Source organism: Chroicocephalus ridibundus, chromosome 9 (genome assembly GCF_963924245.1).
Source record: "Chroicocephalus ridibundus chromosome 9, bChrRid1.1, whole genome shotgun sequence".
NCBI classification, from domain to species: Eukaryota; Metazoa; Chordata; class Aves; order Charadriiformes; family Laridae; genus Chroicocephalus; species Chroicocephalus ridibundus.
This window is the reverse complement of record NC_086292.1, coordinates 3,115,928-3,137,132: the sequence shown is the minus strand read 5'-3', so window position 1 is coordinate 3,137,132 and position 21,205 is coordinate 3,115,928. Positions and strand designations below refer to the sequence as shown.

The following is a 21,205-nucleotide window of genomic DNA, read 5'->3' as shown; positions in this document are numbered from 1 at the left end:
TTGACTTGAGCCAGCTTCTCCTCTCTGACCATCGTCTCGCCAACCACGGTCTCACCTTTGGTGCAGCCCCGAGGGGAGAGAGGTGTGGGGGGCTTCTCTGGTGCCACTCTGCATCCTTTCCTCCTCCCCAGCATCTCCCCTGTCAGATCAGCTGTCACCTGCCACGGCTTTGCTGCTTAATACTTGCATCGTGTTCTGTGCTGAAGATATATTGTGACTAAAAATGCTTCGGAGGTTACAGACATCCGCTGTGCCTGGTTGGCATCAGACGGGAGGAGGGATGCTGAGGCTGGTTTCCGTGCTTCCCAGTGACGGCCCGTGCTCCAAGCAGAGACTCCTGGCCGCGCTTCGCTTGGGTTTGTGTGCAAGGTGCGCGGCTGGCTGGGCCTCTCCTTCTCTGCTTGGCCGGTGTGGTGATGTGTTCCTGGGGGGGGTGTGTGTGCATGCGTGGTCTTCTAGTAATAATAATTTCTTAAAAAAGGGGAATTCTATCTCTAAATTGAATGTTAGAGTCTCTATCTGGTTTAAGCCCTCAAGGAAGGAAATGCTGAACGCAAAGCAAGTCCTGCTGTATCAGCTTTGCCCCCTGGGTGCAGGGAGGGGGTCACCCAGGAGGTGGATGGGACGGTCGCAGTCTGTACCAGCCCTGCCTGGGGCGGGAGATGCTGCGGGTCTGGCAGCGTGGGAGAGGCTGCGGTGCCCTTTGACACCTCCACCAGCAGCACCTCCACCACCATCCTCGGGGCACGCACCTGCACCGGAGCTGCACCATTTACTGCAGCTGGTGGGCAAATGGCGTAGTGTAGAGCGAGGAGAGGAGGCACCGTGCGATACTGGAACAAAGAAAGCAGGTAGCTTTGTGTTTGGTCAAGACTAAGAAAGAAAACATTTGCTCTGTTTGTTTTTTAGTTTTTTTGGTACAAATATGTGTATGTGGGTTGTCACAAAATGCCAAAAGCAAGGTGGACACTGAGGAGAGTCCCCATAAAGCAGCCGTGTGTGCCTGTGTATACGTAGTACCTGATAACATAAAAGATGCTGCTGCAGGAGTTTGCTGGGTGTAGCTGTGACAGAATCCACAGAGAAAAGAGAAATTATGTATTACAACCAATGTGACTGACTGAATTCCTTGTTTTGATGTTTACTGTGGGTGTCAAGGATGTATAAATGCAAACAGCACATTCATGAATTATTTTGGGTTGCTAGTAGGTTTCTGAGGAAAATCATTTGTAATGAGCTTTATTTATGCACTAGAAATAAAGATGGGATTAGGAGAATATTGAACTGTAAATGCACTGGTGATTTTTGGCTTTTGTGCATAGCACAGAGAATCTCATCATTTATCTCCGCTCTGATCTTGAATATGCAGAGCTGGCTGTGCCTTTCATGCAGCAGCTATTTTAGTTAGCAGCAGTCTGGCCTTGAGTCTGTTAAGGCGTTCTCGTTGCAGAGTCGGCAACTTACCTCCGTGGGCCTCTCCCTGTGGTCCTGCCGCTGGCTCTGAAGCTTTGCCGGGCTTTGTTAGCGTACCCTGACCCAGATAGTTCCTCCTCTGCCTTTGTCGGTGCTCGGCTCTCTAACTAATGCTCTGGTCGCGTGGCCTGATTTACCTACTTCTGGGCTGTGGAAGTGGTCATGCATGTGGTTTTACTCTCCAGCTTCTTCAAGGCTGGAAGGAGGTCTTGCAGGTGAGGAGGGCAACTGGTGTGTGTGAAGGCTGGGATGAAGAGGGGATCGAGCCGATAGCTGCTGAGGCATCTCCACCACGAGGAGTCTGTTTCGGCAGGAGATACCGTAGCTGGAGGTGTTGCTTCCCACATCTCCTGCTGGGATTAGAGTGGTGTGAAGACCCAGCAATGGCTTACCAAGGCTACCTGGAGTCTTTCATTTGCCGCATCATTTTAAGGGTGTGGTTTTTAGACAACTGAAAGGCTCATGTGCAGTGAGCTAGAGTGTCAAGGACAGTCTTGATGTATGTGAAGAACGCCTCTGTCTGAGGTGATTTACCATATGAAAAAACTGAAAATACGCTTTAGCACCTCTAGAATAGCGTGCATCCACACATTACACAGGGCATGGGCTAATTTCCTGAGATCTTAGCTTAGGGTGCGTATAGGTCCCCGTATTGATGAGCCCTTGTTTTGTTGAGAAGGGAGGATGCATCGGATAATCTTTGGAGCCATGTTACATTAGGAGATTTGCTCTTTGCCTTTGCATTTTAACAGGACTGTTGAACACCCTTCAGTGATTAGTGTATTGGTGCCATAGCATGCATAGTGTTGAGAGCACTTAGAGCCGCAATCTCAATTTCACACAGGTGCAGACAGCAAATATTGTTTCTTAGCAATTTCAGGCTCATACACTTAAAAGGAATGTAGAGATGTTTTTCATTTGCCTGTTTATATGCGCTGTGCATACCGTTTTTGGAAGTGCTGGGGTCAGTGGTGAGCCGTGTGTTTTGGGCTGACCCGTTGTGTTGCTTGACATCATCTGAACCTGTTGTGTTCATATAAATCAGGTTCACCGAGGTGCTTTCCTTACAGTCACCGAGTCTGGGAAGCAGCTTCTTAAACTCTACCCCATACCCTTGACCGTTAAACGTGAGGGGTTTTGAATGACTCCCATTGAGGAGGTTTGGTGTTGGTTTCTCCTGACTGGTGTCATCTTCCCAGTTCTGATATTACCAGGGACATTCTCGGAGCAGCACGGATGTTGTTGGTTTATTGGGGGGGGAGGGGGGTGTTGAGCTAATTCTTTAGCTTGAAGGTCTGCTTCATCTTATTTAGCCTTTTAGATTTTGCAAAACAACCTTGCCCCCTTGTTGGGCTGCCTGGAACTATGCTTTCACTTTAATTTAGTCACCTTGAAAGGGGGCTGCCAAAAACAAAGGCAGGACCCAGCCGTACGGATCAGCTTACACCAAACCGGCATTGTTGCCTGAGAATATCTCTTGCAGTGAGAGAAGCTTGAAACCTGCAGGGTGTCTTTTTATGAAAAAAGCAAAATATATACTTATTTGTATGCATAGACCACCTAGGGGAGTTTCTTTTGAATTTTGCACTGTTTTAAACACTCATTGATGTGAGTGCTTATTGCAGGAGCAAGGACAAATAAGATGTGCAGTAGCTGAAAGGGCCATTTTTGTCTGGAGGTGCACAGGACCGGAGTAAACAAGATTCATTAGAATAAGAGGAAGGAGGAATAACTGCGGGGACATGTCACCTGCCAGCGTGGTGATCCAGGACCTCGGAAGTCGGAGTGGCGTTGTCTTAACACCTTTGAATGGATGACAAGTCTGCTTCCGTAAGGTGCTTCCTGAGCTACGGAGAGAGAGGTTGTATGTGGGGGGTAAGTATGAATTTAGAAATATTTATGTATTGCTTTATTAGAAGATTAATAGCTTCTCTTTGTCCTCCTTCCCCTCGTTGGTGTCCAACTCTAGGATGTTACTTGCCGATCCTTGCACAGATGGCTAATAACAATTCCTTCCAGGCTTGGTGCTGGACAGGCAGGGCAAGGCACAGTGGCCCAGCCATGGTGTCTTGTTTGGTTGACTTTTGGGGTGGAGGAATTGCTGTTTCTTTGTGATGTTTGCAAGAACCCCCAAAACATGATCGGAAGCGAGGAAAATATTTAAATCTGGACTCTGATACATTTTATTGCCGAGAAAGTACATACTTTATAGCTTTTGTGCAAAGTTTTTTGTTTCAAATTGTGCAGTGTCAGAGTACAATTGTTTTACTGGAGTCTCTTAGAGAGATGAAATAGAGCTACAACAATTTCTGAAGAAGAGGTATTTGGTGTAACATCTAGAAATGAGACGGGAGGTACCTGTGGTCCTTTTAGGACCTACTAGGACCTTGGACCACTTAATTTTAATTTCTTGGTGCTAGTGAAGTAAAATGTAAAACTTAGGCAGAACTTTTCATCTCAAAGGCTCACAGGGCGTTGTGCCCTGCACGCTAAAATGAAGCCGACTCTAGGGTGGCTTGTAACAAGCTTTTAAGACTTGAGCAGTAGCTCAAAAGTAATTTGATACATTCAAAAGCAGCAGGAGGAAATGTTAGTTCAGCAAATTATAGCCACTAATGTGATGTGAAAAGGTCACTCAGTAACCCACCCAAATCTAGCAGCACTGCTTCACAGCTTGGCAGGGATACTGCCAGGTAACCTGAAAGTTTGGGTAAAATTTATGAATAGCCTTTAAAAAGAAATTTTAAGAGCTGAGAGGTTGCTGTGTGCCCTCCCTAACCATGCGTTTGAGTTCAGAATTTTATTATCTTTCAGTGCAGATTTCTGCTAATGAGCTTAAGAGTAGCTGCACCCTTTACCTGCAGGAGGAAGCTTTCCTTCCTTACACCTCCCTTCCGCGCTCAGAAAGTCATTCGGAGCCTCAGATTTGAAATGCCTGGGTTCTTCTTAAAGATGGTTGAGAGCAATGCTGCCTTGGTGTGGGATGGTTTTGCTTTTATTTTGAGGGGGAGGCTTGTAGGCTGGATATATCTTTATATCAGCTACCAGTCAGTGTTGGCATAACTTGCTGCCAGGCATTATGTCAGCCTTTTCTTCTCCCCATCCCTGCCCCTTCCCCTGTAGGGATGATGGCCCTGCACCATTAACTCGGGCCACTTAGCCAGAGTGGGTCCTGGGAAAGCATTCCTTGCCCTGAAGTTGTCTAGAGCAAAATGGACCTCCAGGAGTACGGGGAAACCTTGTAGGCAGGAGCTGCTGATGGAGTATCTGCGGGTACAGGGGTGGGAAACGGGTGCCAGATGTGCTGGTCTGCTCTAGTGGCTATCAGATGCTTTAGAGGGTAGTTCTTTGAATTGTTGTGAAAGGTTTGATTGTTTTTGTTGTTTTTTAAATGGCCTCAATCACCGTGGTTTGTAAAATTGATTTCTTGCTGCCTTTTCCCCAGAAGGTACCATTACACGTGAATAGACCTTTCAAATTCAGCTCCATTGAAAATAATGGAATTAGTCTGTGCTGTTGTTCCCATTAAGGAGATCAATCTTGTTTTGAAAACCCCTGTGCTTTTGAGAAGAGGAGAACTCGACAGAAGGATCTACCTTTCTGCTGGGCAGTATTCCCCTGGAGACATCTGCTCTTGGTGGGCATCCCTTGATGGCCACTTTCCTGTTTGGGGGAGATTTGCTGTGATTTGGGAACTGGCATTTCCTTGAGTAGCTTTATGCTGTTGCTTCTGTTAGTTTTTAATGTTGATCCCTTTCCACTCTTCCTTTATCTTTTATGACATTTATGTCAGGTCATGGACAAATAGTTATGTACTCCATGGTTTTATTTTCAGTAGTGCTATCCTCACGGAGCATAACTAGTAGACTGTATTTCAAAATTGTCTCCTGCTTTTCCTCTGCCAGAACTGTTAACTGCTCTTCTCTGTTCATTCGGAAGAGCTTATTACTGCTGTTGGGTCTTTGATGGCCTCTTTCCAGAGCTTCCTAGCCCTTTTAGAGCCAATTCTTTGCTTTCCCTGGTTGGACACTGAGCCGTTGGGGTGTCCTCGATGATTTGTTGACTAGAGGCTGTGGATCCATGGAAGCCATGGATTTCTTCTTGCCAATCCTGAGTAATGCAATATTGTGTTGGCCGCTTTGCTTCTCGTATTACCCTATCTGTTCTGGTGTATTTTTATATATATTTTTATATATTTATATTTATTATATTTATATAATATATTTTATTATATTTATTATATTTATATATTTATATATATTTTTATATATATATAAAATATATAAAATATAAAATATATACATACATAAAATAAACAAGGAAGTTTCTGTAGCAAATAAATCATTTAAAAATGACACTAAATTGGCAGCTTTACGGAAGGTATGATGCCTTTGATTGATTTGTTGTCACAGAAATGTAATGTACTAAACATGATGAAGATTAAGGATGTTAAGATGGTTGAAATTCAAGTTGCATAAGTGTTTGGTGTTAGCTTTAGAGCCTCTTACAGAATTTTAATGTTGAAAATGCAAAATATTTGTTGTATGCTATTCCTTAGGAGCCCTCTAGATGTTTTGGAAAATTTGAGTTCTTAAAAGAAACAACAAACAAAAACCCAGTCTGAAAGTATTTAGTATTCACAGTTTATGAATTAGGTAGAGACACATTATTTTTTTGTGATTAATAGTGAGCTTCTGAGATGCATTAGACACTATTTACAGAAACTGAGCACAAGAAATAATAGTAGCATTATCCTGAACCTCGTAATTACTCTCAGGGTCCAATTTTACATTGTATCTAATGTTCAAGAAATAATAGCACCGTATTTTTCAGCAAATGATTATTTAGGTATTTAGATAGATACATGTACAGCAGGAGAAAATATTAGTTAAACTAAACAATGCCTTTTGAGGGGCCTAGGAATTCTTTTCTTTTTTTTTACCTTTTGCTCTGTCTTTTCTAACCACACCCCGCTCCCTCTCTCTCCTTCCTCCTTTTCTGCTTGGAGGCAGGAGTTCACAGAAACAAATACATGGGCTTTGTATGGAATCCCAGTTGGAGTCCTCCTCAATGCTCTGCATAAGTAACCTTTCAGAGCCTTTTATTGCCCTTATCTCCCAATCCCGGGATGCCTGCTTTGGCCTCCATCCGCTCCACTTCCCCTCTTTCCAGCTGCTAATAAATCCTAGTTTACTTAACAAAGCGGCACAGAAAGGAGCCTGCAGACAACCTGGGAGGTTGCGCGTCCCCTCTGAGATCCTGCCCGTTTGCTTACTGCAGGGAACCATCAGGTGGACTTCTCCAGGAGAACACAACCGCGCTCCTCGCTTGGACTGGGTGATGTGCTGCACGTGAACATACAGCACCAACCATCTTGGCTCCCCTTTTCCCTTACGTGAGGCACAATTCGCTCACCTCCACTTTTGTGGACAATTCTCATCTTGCCCAGTTGTCTTTCTAACAAGAGCCCTCCTTGAGCTTCCACTGTCAGCTTCCATTGCTTCTTTCCTAAATACTCAAATAGACATCTTGCTTTCTCTCCTGCGGAGACTCTCTCCATATCTGTGCAGATACTGCAGTGTCTTTCTTAATGATATCCTTCACCATGATGCTGAAGAGGCGAAAAAAAAAGAAATGCCCAAACTTGACAACAGTTAAGCTGGTGACAAAAGACTGTCATATTGACCAGTGTAGTCTGCTTGTTTCTGTTCCCCTCTCTCTTTCACAGTGATATAAAGTTGGACTGTGAGCTATTTGAAATCATCTCCCTGTTTTGCACCTGCACAGCACCAGTAGCTGGGACTCATGGTCATCACTGCCACGAGCTCTGCGCTTCTAAGGAAGACCGAGGAACATTTTTTCAGACGTGTTGGCAGATGTTAGGGACCCTCAGGCTTGTCTGACAATGGTAATTTGTCAAAAACCTGCAACATTTGTTGGGACTTTGCTTTTGAAAGCTGCCCCGTGTTAGCGAAGGTGAGGTGATGAGAGCCCTTGTTTTCCTTGCAAAGACAAATGGAACTTTTAGGCAAGAATTTTGTTGTTAGACCCTGCCAATGCAACAGGTTTTTGTGTTGTCCATGGACACTTCTTGCCGTGAAAACACGCAAGATGAACTTAAAATTTCATTTACCGTAGCTGTATTTTGCTGCTCTTTTCTGCATGTGGAAGGGAATGAGGCTTTATTTGCAAAACACCTGGTAGCCGCATCTCAGGTACTTGACGTGCTGGAGACCTTACGTGCAGCGACTCCATGGAGAGGGTGACCCTGAAGGAGAAGGTTGGCTGTGGGTGGAGGAGGTCCTGCTTCTAGCTCCATCGCCGACTGCCATGAATCCAGCTTGGTTTTCTTTGTCCCCTTCTTTCATCTTTTCTCTTTAAAGTTTTTTGGATATTGATGGTCTCTTTTTCTTGTGTGGTGGACCCTAGCTGACACCAAAGCCCTTCTGCACTACCTAAGCGTGCTCTATCCATGCGGTCAAGCTGTAGCGATGGCCTTTCACCATCGTGCTGGGACGCAATGAACCAGCATATGCGTCTACCGCCACTTCAGCATGCGATTCATAGGCAGTCCTTGCTGCCGCGCTGGTGGAAGTGGCATCAGGACAGTGAAAAGCTCGTCTTGCACGTTGGTGTCTCGGCTGAGTTTGCCAAGTCCTTGCACAGAGGACGGGGCCTTCATGACTTGCAAGCAGAGCAGACTTGAGATGAAAGTCACTAAACTACAATAAATGGGGAGCTCCAAGGTATCATTTTCAGAACTGCATTTCAGAGTATAGCAGCTCTTTAAACTGATTTCAGTAATGAATAATTAAAGCGTAAAATACAAGAAGAGTAAATATTTCATTAAAATACTAAACAGAAGCTACAAAATCTGTTGAAGACAAAGGAAGCTTCATTTTTTCTTTTCCTCCCCTGCCTTTCTCTTTATCCTCCTGCATGGAGAACCCTGGTCTGGAGAGAAGGAAACGGGGATGCGCAGCCGTCAGACCACTGTCAGGAGATTAGAAATTCCTCCTTACTTATTAACCGCTCTCTTCTGAATTGTCCTTTATAGATTAACTTGTGGGTGCAGTGATTCAGATAATATCGCATGTATTCCTCCTTTCCTGGAAATGTTTGCGGACCTTGTAAACAAAAGAGGCTGGGAAGCTTCATAGCTGTTCTAGTGAGAAGAAAACGTGTTCAAGCTCCAGACAGAAGTTATGTGTTCAACAGTAGTTAATTAGTGGCTAGAACACAGGAATATATGGAGTTGCATTGTGTATTTGCTATTAAAATTAATAAAACCTTCACAGAAAATGGCTGATTAAGAAATTGAATGATACTACACAGTAAATAAAAAAATAAAGCAAGTCCTTAGAGTAATTTTTCCAGACTCCCCTCTTTCCCCCTCCATGTTCTGGACTTTTACAAAATGTAAGATTATTTAGGGTCTCTGTAGTTAGAAGTCAAATTAGATACTGGTTGACGCTGTGTTTATTAATCAAGACTAGTAATTACAAAGTGCTGTTCATTTCCAAGAGGTATTCAAGCAATCCTCGCTAAAGCCCAGCAAGAATAAATAGATAATATGTATAACTGGTCAACGGAGAATGAGCATTCAAGGTTGATGAAGATCTAATTTCCATTTTAAAATGAAACCAAATCTAATCTGAGGAATTAGAAGCAATAAGAACGATGCGTTAAAGGGTCTTTATAGGCAATGTTGATCTTTCTTCTGCACTGAAGCCTGCCCGGCCTCCAGGTCAGCAGGACCTGCCTCGTACCTCGCCGACTGACGGCAGAAGCAGATCCGTGTGTCATGGCTGACATGGACTCTCTGTCCGTCACAACCGCACCTGGGAGGAAGTTCTTCTCTCACCACTGGTTTTTCTATGTTTGAGCAAAAGGTACCATAGTCAACACCTCGCCGTCCCTCCCAAGGATCAGCGTGGCTCTCGCGCGCTGGGCCAGGTTTCCACGAAACAGAAATCCTGAGATTGCTTCTGATCTTTATTTCCCATGATCATACTGAGTGTTGCCCAGAGACGCTCACTGGTGGTTGCTTGATGAGTCACCCTGGTTCTGATGTCAGAGGTCACTTGGGATTAAATTTAATAAAAAGAATTTTCTGCTGGAGCATCGTATTTCTAAGTGCTTGGATACCCAAATAGAGCCCCAAAATCTGAGTTAAATACGGAGCGTGTAGAACAGTTTAACACTGGACAAGGTGATTATTTAAAAAATTATTTAAAATATTAATAATAACTTTAAACGGAAAAAAAGAGCAGTGAAACCAACAGAGCGGAATGGGAATGTGAAATCCTGTTGGTCTCTGATCACTTGGGACTGGGAGCCTGGAGCACCTTCCAAAGCTGGAGAAGATGCCCAGGCAGGAGGGGACCAAGGGGACAATTTTGTTTTATCCAGAGGGGTGAATGGCGGAGCTGGAGAGATGCGGAGGGAAGGGAGAGATGTGGGAGGAAGCTTCGGGCTCAGCGATGTGGGGAAAGTGGCCACGAGCCGAGGTACCTGCAGATTTAGGGGGCTACTACACACGTGGGCTTCTTGGCTCAGGACCCTTGAGTGAGGTCTGCCCAAGCCCCTTCTAGGCACTAAATCCCGCTCCGTGCAGCCTCTTAACCCGAGCGCTGAAGTTGCTCCTTCAGAGAAGTCACGAGGGAATTCTGAATATTGGCTGGTGCTTGTCAAGCATTTGAAGATTAAATATGCTGCGTGTGAACAAGTTTTTGCTTTCCTTGTATTGAACTTGGATACCGAGGTGATGAGCATGGTATAAATATCTAGAGAGAGAAATGTTGAGCATAATAATTTTTATTGATCTCAAAAGCTAAAAGACCTTCCTACAACTTTCTGCTTTTTTGGTGTCTGATTACTCATTTATGTCCATATAATCGTGCAATTATGTTTTCAGCAGAAGAATTGGGAGGAGGAGATTATCATTTTAGTAAAACTGTTATTCCTGAAATAATAGTTAATTTCTTCCAGTTGTTTGGTTTAAGGTGAAGACAAATGGTGGATCGCTTTGGGTGGGATTAACACATTGCGCGTTTTGAGCACTGGTTGGCTCAAACAGGTTTACAGGCTAATGCTTTGTTTTATTTATGATAAACCTCTGCTTAGAAGACCTTTTAGAGTTTGGTGGTTTTTTGGTTTGTTTGTTTTGGATTTTTTGTTTTGTTTTTTTTTAAGCTGACATAATTTAAAAAAAACAGGCTAAAACCAACAGGCCCTCATCCTCGAGATAAGCTTTTTATAAATGTGATTTTTTTTTTTTTTCCCCTAAACAAACAAAACCCTCTAATTATAAAGGATTGCAGCTTTCAGATAGCTCTGGTATGATTTAATTTGCCACTTGCTCTCATTATCTGAGTCACTTCGAGGGAAGAAAATACGGCTGGCGGGATGTACTTGTGTTAGGTATGCTGCAGGAAGACTGATACTTCTCTGTTGCACTATGGTAGCAATACCTTTGCGTGTTTGTTCCTGATATGTTAGGAAGACATAGGCCCTTTCAATTTAAGGTGTGTAAACAGTCGTATGGTTATTAGTCCTTTTGCTAATTTTTTTTTTTTTTTTTTTTTTTTTTTTTTTTTAAACCGTCACTGTCTCTGAAGTGTGAACCAGTTTTGGAAACGTTTTGAACTGGCTTGGTTAAAAATGGGCTTTCCTTTACAAAGTCTTTTGATGAGCTGAAAGAGAATATTACAAAGCTATTCCCACTCTGCCATGAGAAATGGTCAGGAATGGATCGCCCGTGAACGGTTTGGCGATGCAGCCCCACGTGGGGTGGAAATACACACTTATTAGGGAGGTTCCCGTTAAGTATCTTACAAACGCTGATGAATAGTTCCATCCTACTCGCAGACACACTTTGTCTTGTGCTGGGAGAGCGATCGCCGAGCAGCTGTGCTCGAATTCCTCTCAACGCAGTTGTGTCTCGGCTCTGCTCGAGGCAAGCAGATGATGCTCCACGGCTTGACAAGACTCTGCCCCGCAGGGACGGAGTTGGGTGAGTGAACTGACAGGGGTTCTAGTTCACAAAATGGGCTGGAATTACTAATTCTGGTAGCGGGAGTGTGAAATACAGGATTCCTGTTTCTGTGGAGGAAGAAAAGCCCACCATGTTGAGCAAGCACTCAGCCCTTCAGAGCTGGCTCCAGAAGGAGCAATACATTTGCATTTTTGCCTTTTTATTTTTTTTTTTTCCTGGTATGTGCTCAAAACATGTAAAGGTTGCATGTGGGGGGAAAAAAAGCAACCCCACAAAAAAAACACAATTAAAACATTAATTATTAGTGCTGAGAGTATTTTGAGTCATTTTTGTATTTAATCGGCTGTAATTAAATACTCAGTGAACACAAAATTAGGTCATATATTATGTAAATAGGATGAGACATCCACTAGCTCCAGCAACAAATGCTTTGGAGTCCTTAAGGGTACGATTCGCGATTGGACTCTTGGAGCCTAATTGGTTCTGTCTGACCCTGATTCCCTTCTCTGCCACGTGCCCACCTGGACGCAGAGCCCACACCGAGGGGGATGTGGGGTGAGACCCACCACGGGTCATCCGCTGCCTCCAGCTGCGGCCAGCGAAGCCTCCCCCTTGCCTGATCTTCTCCGACGGTTTGAGAGGAGCTCTTTGAGATGAGCTCTACCCGGGGGAAGGCTTTCTCCATGCCCCCAGGCCACCTCTCTCCTCTGCTGTGGTCCGTCCATCTGACTTGAGTGCATCCTTTAGACGCGGGCAGAATGAATTTAGGTATATTAAAAAAAATTAAAATTAATAGGTGCTTAACCGTTATGCTGAGTGAGGCTCAGGGTGCTCGGCACTGCCCAGGATCACGCCCTCCATTCTCTTAACATGCCACTTGATAAATTCTGGTTTAGCATTCATAATTACAAATGCCAAACCTGATTTCGCTCCCTTTGAGGATAGTAGAAGCAGTAACAGGTCCATTATTGTTAGTCAGAACAATTATGTAGCTCTTAAAGGAAGAGAAAAAAGAAAAATAAAAAATCAAGCTGTTGGATTCTGCTTTCTCATGACAGGGACTTGCCCGCTGCCGATGCATGCTGTGTGAGGCCGCGTTTCATGGCTGTCTCAAGTCGCCTCATCCTCGTGTCCTCCACTCATCGCAGTCTTTGTTCCCGTCTCCAGAAGTGGCTCTCATGGAGCACCACCGTCCTCCCCCGTTCCTTTCTCCCAGCTCTCCGACTTCTCACTTTTCAATCCGAACACGAGCCTCTGCAGGTACGAGGCACGTGGAGAAGAACAGGAGCGTGTGAGGAGGTGCTGGTGGCTGAGCGGGGAAGCATGAAGGAAAAATTGTGGGTAGCTACCTTCCTAACCTCTCCTGGCCCTCCACCATCCATTTGTTTCTCATTCTCCCCTATTTTGTTTCCTAGTGAAAGAGGCTGCAATTCAAAGCTGAGTAGGAGATGATACATCAAATATTCTGTTTGAGTCCTTCAGGTGTTAGTTTTCTAGAGCGTGTGTGGCTCGGTACTGCTTGTATTCTTGAGGTGTTGGAAGAAATAGATTTTAGTCTGTTATATTTTGAGTTTTTAAGAGAGATAATGTCTTCCCTAGCCTCCCTGCTTCTTCTGTGCCACCCCCCCACGCCCCCACCCCCCGCAAAGCACCTTTATTTTGTAGAATTTCTTTCCTTAGTCCATAACTGAGTCCTTGTAGATCCCTGACAAACAGCAGTGTAGGTTTGTATCAGTAAGAAGAGATGAGCCTTGTTGTTGGGAGCGAGGGTGATCCATGGGGAGGTGCGGTGGGAACTACGCTGCTCCTGAACCCTAACATGGGGGATGGGAATTAGTCTGTAAAAGGGAAATCGATGACCGTATTGCTGTAAGGGAGATGGCATGTGATTTTTATACCTAGGTAGCTTTTTTCTGAACTCACCGTGAGAGAGGAAGCTGCTGGCCTGTGTGAGAGCTGGGCTCTGCACCTCGAGTTAATCTGCCTGGAGTCGCAAGGAAAGGACGGCAGCACTGGGGCGCTCAGCAGCATCAGGCGCTTCTCTCTCCTCTCGTAGCTCTGAATGACAAATTATACAGTTGCCTCCCTCAATTTGCCTTGCCGTATTACCTCTGGAATTGGGATATAATACCTGTCACGTGCAGTCCAATGTTTAGAAGCGAAAAGCTTATTTATCTGGCTCAGCTGCGATAGACTTATGTGGATCTTTAAGGTTGGCTGATGTGTTGTAAAGGTGGGCAACTCCTAGGAGGGTGGTGGGTGTGATTTCGGGAGTGGGATGTTAGTTACTGTTTGCTTTCGGTGATAATAACAGCTGGGGAAAAATGAGTCAGGCTGGACAGGCTGAGGACCTGATATTTCACTTTCAAACTTCCTTCTAGCTGGGTGGGTCAGGCTTGACTGCTTTCGGCTTCGTACCGTCAGGAGGCATGGATTTGGCTTATCAAGCAGTGCTGGGCTTGCTAAGTGGTTGGCAGACATTATAGAAAAGCGAGATGCTATTCATGCTGCAGTGGATAAGAAGTTGGAAAGCATTGGTTTAAGATTGCAAGAGGCTGAGAGGAAAATTGAAGTCATGGAGATAACGATCATTGGACCTAATGCTGCTCTTGCTGAGAATGCCAAAGACCAGGTTGTAAGGCGTGCAGAAGTCCAGTTGATGATCTGGAAAATAAGTGCAGATTGAGTATTATCATCTTGGTGGGAGAATCTTGGGAATATATTGACGGAGGAGCAGAGAGATTCATGCGCTTGTTGTGGGGTGCTGGTCGAGCTGCATAAATGCTGGGTGAAATAGCGCTGCAGTACGCCGTGCGGGCATCACGTCAGTGAAATAGCAAGCTGCTAAAGCAGTGACTTTGCGGGACTATAAATCAGTGAATATTATTAAATGACACAGTTACTGGAAATTGGTCCATATGTTTCAACTCCAACAAAAAAAACCCCATGTTTTTTCACTAAGTGTAGGGAAGTCATTCAGTCTAAAATCTCAGGAGGTAATTTTAACGCTCTGTGACTTCTGTGTGTCATTCGGATTTGGCTTTTTCTCATCTATCCTGAAAAAAAAAAAGAAGTTTAAAATTGGTCTCACTGAAAAGCATCCAGGGTACTCCGCCTTCTTATTGCCAACAGGTTATCATTTAATAAAACACTTTCTATTTATATACAAATTGTCAGAGAGGAAAATCTGGACTATAGTCGGTGCCATAGGCCTACATCTTTTTTTTTTTATTTTTTTATTTAAAAGAGAGAGGAGAACGAGATTTTAGGTTAAACTGTTTTTACCAACTGCATTATGCGCCAATAGGTAGTGAATAGATAACATCTTCTCAGTTGTACGCACAGTCAGATTTTATCCTCCAGCAATGGAGATTTTGTGTGCAGCTGCTGACAGAAGATTCTATTTGTCTGACAAAGGCCTCCGTGGACAGAGAAATTTTCCCCCATTGACAGGTGTGGTCCTTCAGCACACTTTTAGACCGTCCACCTTTGGAAGTGATCCTTCTTGAAGGTCCACTGATTTCCTTCAGGTCATTAAATATTTCCTGTTAAAAAAAATTAAATTATTTGTATTATATCTAATACAAAAATTACCATTCTGCCCTTTTCCTCTGCATTTTTGCAGTTGCCTTGACCTGCTTTCCTCTCCCTGGGCCACCAGTGACGTGTCCCACTTCCCCGGGCTGGGAGGGAGTTGGGAGGGCGGCCACGGCATCGTGCTGGGTTGTGCCTGCTCGTGGTTGTACGCTTGCTTGGGGAGGGCTCAAAACAGGGCTAAGTGGATTAACCATTCATTTTTCTGCATTATGCTTTTGTGCCGGATCTGTCTGTGCCTCGATACTGGTCGTTCCTCGCAGAAGTGCCGTGGGTATCGCTGTGCGGCGTGTCCGCATCGGCTTCATTCCCTTTGCAAGAGAGCAAGGGATGGCGTCCCCTTCGTTCTTTGCAAAGGCGGTTATGCGTAATAAAAGCATGTTGTGTTAATCGGTCCTATCTTCTCAGATTGCTTGGGATTTCAAACTTTGTTTTCCTGATATGAGAACGGATAGACGCTGGATGTTTTCCTTTGGCCTGGGGCTTTCTATAGTAAAAGAGAATTTGGAAAGCAAGGATTATATTCTAGCCAAAGGATAATTTAACGTAATGCCAGGTCTGATGATTTAAAAGATTTAAACCTCTCCTGACCCAAAGTGTTCTTATGTTTTGCTTTTCCCTGAAATCCCCATAAAGTGGATGGAGTTTATGGTTTATGGGCGTCTGGTCTCTGTGACATCTCTCCATGCGGAACCCAGGGCCAGTTCGGGGGAGTCTGTGTTGGAGTAACGCTCCTCGGCTCACTCCAGCATCGAAAGCGGTCAGCGGGGTCTCTGTTATGTTGTTTATTAATATCTGTATCGCAGTTGTGCTGTGGCACATGATGCACGGTGAAAGGGGGTGTGCAGGCTGCTGGACCGGCTCCTCTCCCGGCCGGGGAGATGCTTTGGGCTGAGGTCCGTGGCGTTTTTCATGAGCTGGTTGGGGAGACCCTTGCTGCTTTTTGTCGACTCGTGCTCGGCCGTGTGGGGAACCGGACTGCCTGGCGAAACAGCCGGGAGATGGGGAGGAACGGAGGAGGGAAAGGAAACAGGGCAATTAACTCTTCTCAGAAAGGACAAAACGTTTGTTGTGCTAAAAATACGCAGCCACATTGCTGATACTACATTTCGCGGCAGTGGCACTGAGCTATTTCAAGATGATGAATGGGAGGGGCAGCGATACAGATCTGCTTAGAGAAATATGGTGGCCAAAAGCGTGCTGAGAGTCCAGGGAGAGCCGTGGACGTGGTGAGCATCTGCAAGCTGGGGTCCAGCAGGCAGCGTCCAGCAGACATCCCTGCCTGCCTGGGGCGAGATTCCAGCGGTGGCAGTCCCCCTGCTTTTTGAGGGGCTGAGCAGATGCCGTCTCGCTGGGGAAACGTGAAGAGAGGTGAAGGACACATGGTGCACGGAGGCACGCATCAACCCGCATCGGTGGGATGCCGTGAACTCCTGGGCAGGCGTCTGCCGGGAGCCTGTAAATTCACAGCGGGCAGGGGCTGAGCCTGTAGCTGGTGTCCAGCTCGGAGTATTTTTTGGTTTTGAACTGCTGCAGGACCAGAGGGGTGGTGGGGGAGCATGCCCTGTGGCTACCCACCTCCTGGCCAGCCCTGTATTTCTGCTCCAAAAGCTTCCCCGGCCAGCAAAGCTTCCTGGCTTTCTGCTACAGGTGACTTTTGGTTTAACTCCTCTGGATTTCTGTGCTGTACCAACTAGCGTAGGAATACATTGCTGTGCGCCGCTTAAAATGTAGATCTTTTTTGATTACCTGTGCTTAGGAAATTTCAGTGCTTTGTGGTGTCGCACATGCTCCTGATACATTTACAAGCAAACCACACACTGGGACAAAACTAGGTCACTGGTAGACTCCTTACTGGACAGATGTTTAATTTTCCCAATTCACCCTCCATATTAAACAACATAATTCTAATTTTAAGGGTAGCGGCATCTTGCTGACCATAGCTAATTTTTATTGTGGGTCCGTCAGAAGGTTGAATTTTAGAGGCACAAAATGAGAGTTTTTTTGTACATGGGAGAAAGCGGGATATTTTGTCTTTGACTCGCAGTGGGAGGTCACAGCCTTTTGTGCTGGCAGCTCTGAAACCAGCACAAACTGGGGTGATTAGCTCCCTTTTCTAATGAGTACACAAAGCTGATTGTGAATGAGCCAGTGGGTTCATTGTGCAACCTTGGCCTGCGTTTAATCCTTTATGTGAGACCCCCTTTTACACAGGAACAGCAATCGGAATCCAATTTACACCGGGCTGGGCATTAAATCTCCTTACGCAGGCGATACTGCTAATCAATGAAATTGAAATTCAGTTGCCGTTAGGAGTCTCTTCCCTCCCGTTATGCCACTCGCTTTCTGCTATGCCGCGGGTTTTGAGAGAGATGAAGCCCTTAAGTGGGAAACACTTTGTCTTCCTAATACAAGAATAAACAATGTCTCGCTTCTTGGCAAAACACATCCCAAGTACTGTGTAACAAGCAGGAGAGATCTTAAAAGTCCATCAAGAGACGTTATGGTAATTTTGCAAGAACGACCACCTTGCTTTTAGTGAGAATTATCTAAATATGAAGATAAAAGGAAGAAGAAAGGGAGCTTGACGTGTAGAGAGACACATGAAAGGTTTCGGGAGAGGCTTTCTGTGCTGCACAGAGATATTAGCGGTTGAGTTTTCTGGCAAGCACCTTTGCAGCAAGAAGAGTTTCTTCCTGTCTGGTTTTCACTTTAACAAGCAGGACTTGTTAAATCAGGCTTGGGGTGCATCAGAGATCAGGAAATGACAAAGAGGAGACTTCGTGTGCAGCACTTGTTTTCTTTTCAAGGAACGGGGTGAATGCTGATTAATCAGCCCCTCCCAGCAACCTCGGGAACTACAAAATTACTGTTTTGAAGAAACTTCCCTGTGTTGCAACTGAGGAACCGAGACACAGAAAAGACAAAAAACAAACTTCGAGGAGCATCAGTGTTTGGGCACCCCCGTGTGATGGGGAGGGATGATTTCAGAAGCCCTGAACGCCCGTCCTCTGGAGACCACGCAGCTGAAATATCTCACCTGGGGGTCTCATAAATAGGAATGCCAGGAATCCTGGCTCGCTCTTGGAAATTCTGGCTGGTCGTGGCTTTTGAAAGCCAACGTGTTTTGTGCCTTGGATCCGCTGGGGTCAGGAGTTGCTCAGTTCTCATCCCCGTCTATTACTCTTGCTGCCTGCAACCCCTTGAAATATTCATTCCGCCTTTTATTCATCAGTGCTGTTTAATACCCCAGGCATAACGATGATCTGGAACGTTTGTATTATGTTACAGTATTGTTTTGGGACTAGCTAGAAAGGTGACACTGGGCTGGACATTAGTAGAGTGCATATGCCCATTGTAACCAGTATGCCAGGTGTATTTATTTAAAAAATCATGAAGTGGCCTCCCCCAAATCAGGTGATACTACTTACACAATTTAATTGAGTTTGCTTTTTATTTCTCACCTAGTTGCTGAGCTGTTAGGATGTGTGTTGGTGTCTCTTCCAATCCTTTATTTGCAGCTATAAGAGTTGGAAATCTAGTTTGTGGGGCGGGAAAGGTATTTTTTAATACAGCCCAAGGAATCTGTGAAGAGGAGTGTTAAGGTGAGTACTACAAAACTTGTGGTAAAAATCACAGAAACTACCACTGCTGCTAAACTGGACAAGAGTTTAGCCATTGTCTGTACTTAAACAGCATTCTGCCTTGATTTTGTTCTGAAAATGTTGCACTGCAGAACCATGCCAGTGATCTTAGGTTTGTGAGACGACTTCTGTCCTGAGGAATCTGAAGCTCAAGCTGAGGATGACTTCAGGGCCTCCCAGGACAGTCTGAGGGTGGTTGGGTCGGACGGCATAGAATCATAGAAGGATTGAGGTTGTAAAACACCCTTAAGATCATCGAGTCCGAGCGCAAACCTGACACTGCCAAATCCACCACTAAACCATGTCCCTAAGTGCCGCGTCTACAGCGTTGGTGGGAAGAGGAGGCGTTGGGAAGCAGAGCATTACTGAATTGCAGTGATTTATTTATTTATTTATTTATTTATTTAACCTGGCGATTTCAAGCGATGGATGCATCTGAGAATGCAGAAGCTTTTCCTAGCTAATGACCAGACATGCCGCGGGGGAGACCTGCCCATCTTCTGAGCTGAAAAACGCGCTTTTGGAAGGTGGTGCTTTGGGGTCCCCAGGCTGATGGATCGTGTTGGTGTGTTTATGTACCACCTTAATTTGGTTGTATATCGGTGACTTTTCCTCTCTGATCTGAGCCTCCGTGCTGTCCAGGTGGAGTTATTGCAGGGTTTTCTGAACAAGGCGAAGGTAAAAGGCCAGTGAGAAGTTACAGCTGGCACAAAACGTAGCTGCCTGCCTGTTTGATGGCCATAGCTGCAGGGAATGGGTTTGACTTGGTCGTCAGCGGTTCACACTTATTTCCACATACAAATAAAAAAAATTTAAAGAACGCCACCAAACCGAAAAACCCAAACCAAACCCCCTCAACTATTACTTTAAGCTGCCGCTCTCGTTTCAGAGATGCCAGTTATCCTTCCACCAGCTACCGAGGAAGACGGGGTGTAGCTGTCATGATGGCAAAGTAATCATTGCATACGGAAGAGCCGTGGGCTTTAAGCCACTGGGCTTTTTCAGTGGGTGAAGTCTGGACTTTGCAATTGATTCAGTTGGGAAAAGTCCTGTTGACCTTTCAGGCAAAGTTGATCTGCTAGCCTTTAAGGTGAGGGTATTTTATTTTTATTTTTTTCTTTCGTGCAAGTACAGCAGTCTGAATTAAGGACATATGCCCCAAAGCACGCAACTGAGCCTGTTTTAATAAGTGAAACATTTTGGAGCATTTGATTTTGTGACCTCTTTTTCTGTGAGCAAGTTGAACTCGAGCACTTTGCAGGGAGCGTTATTTTGTGGCGAGAGGACATTGATCTTATTTGGCAGAAAATAAATGGATGTTTGTGTTATGACACCCATTCAAGTACTTTCTTTTATGTATCTGCAGGATGCTCTGCCCTGAAATCAGATCTCGTCTGACTGATACATTTTAAGCAGGATGATTCTGACTCTTTCACAACTTTCAAGTGTAAATGTGTTAATGTTTTGCCCGGCACATTATTTCTAACAGGCTGAACTTTCATTGTGTTTTCGCAGTTTGGGTTTACGTTTAACTCCAGGATTTCATAGTTATTTAATTCTTCATAATTTTTAACGCCCTGGTAGCCTCACGGCTGCCCCAAGATTGCAAAGAAAAAGACAAACACCCAGCCTCCCTGGCTTTGTTTTCTAAAGATCTTCCTTTCTCTCCCCAACCTCCAAGCCCCCAAATCTGAGCCCCAGGGGAAAATCGGGAGTTGCTTCCTCAGACCTGTCAACTCTTGTGCTTTCAGGATGAGCCTAATGATGTTGAGCCCTATATGATTCTTTCACACTTGTCTACTTCAATCTCACACAGCAAGACAAGTAGTGGCTGTGCGGAGGGAGGGATGAAAGTCCTGCTACGGTAGAAATCTGCAAAACGTACGCGCTGGGTGTGAAGGAAATTTGGGATCAGATGCAAATCCTGTGTGTAGCATAGCTGGTTGGGTTTGGTTTTTTTTTTTCTCCCTTGCAGTTTAATATGATTTTTGTCTTGATGCATAAGAAATCAAATCAGGTTTTGGAGGGATAAGAGTGAAGAATTATGCTGAGTGTTTCCCATCTGTTTGATGTTAGGTAGGTAGGAGTAAATAGCAGGATTTGGCCGTGGAGGGAAGAGAATTAGTGCTGAAATTGCGTATATAGGCGGCCGCAAGCCTAACGTTGCAGAGACTGCCCTTTCTGCCTTTTTTAACCAATTATCAGACCACTTGTCCTAAGGACATTTTGTGCCTGGAGGCTCCATGTAAAAAGACCGGGGTTGCATTAACAGACTAAGATAGTCCTCTCTCTAACCACAGCACACAACCCACCGTCTCCCCTGCGCTTTTTCTCGTGGAAGGTGGGTAAGAAATGCTGCCGGGGTGAATTTTGGGAGCAAGTGGTGCGCAGCATTCCAGGACTGCCCGTATTCCTTAGCATGAAATCATCCCTTTGTTCTCTGTGTTTGCTTTTCAGCTTCATCTGTGAGCGGTTTCCTCTACTTCTATTTTCTGGT

General features: G+C 45.0%; 1 protein-coding gene across 7 annotated transcripts in view; it reads left to right on the top strand.

The window, feature by feature from the left end:
• The window catches only part of NEXMIF (neurite extension and migration factor), a 170,708-nt gene that overhangs the window by 47,821 nt on the left and 101,682 nt on the right, over positions 1-21,205 (top strand). For 2 of the 7 annotated variants that reach the window (XM_063346974.1, XM_063346978.1), the window contains exon 2: positions 3,152-3,348. The exons of 2 other annotated variants lie outside the window; for them this stretch is intronic. The gene's annotated coding sequence lies outside the window, so the exon portion shown is untranslated. Of the gene's footprint in view, positions 1-3,098; positions 3,349-12,728; positions 12,808-21,205 lie in introns of those variants that run through there. 3 more of the 7 variants (XM_063346975.1, XM_063346976.1, XM_063346981.1) reach the window with 3 other exon arrangements.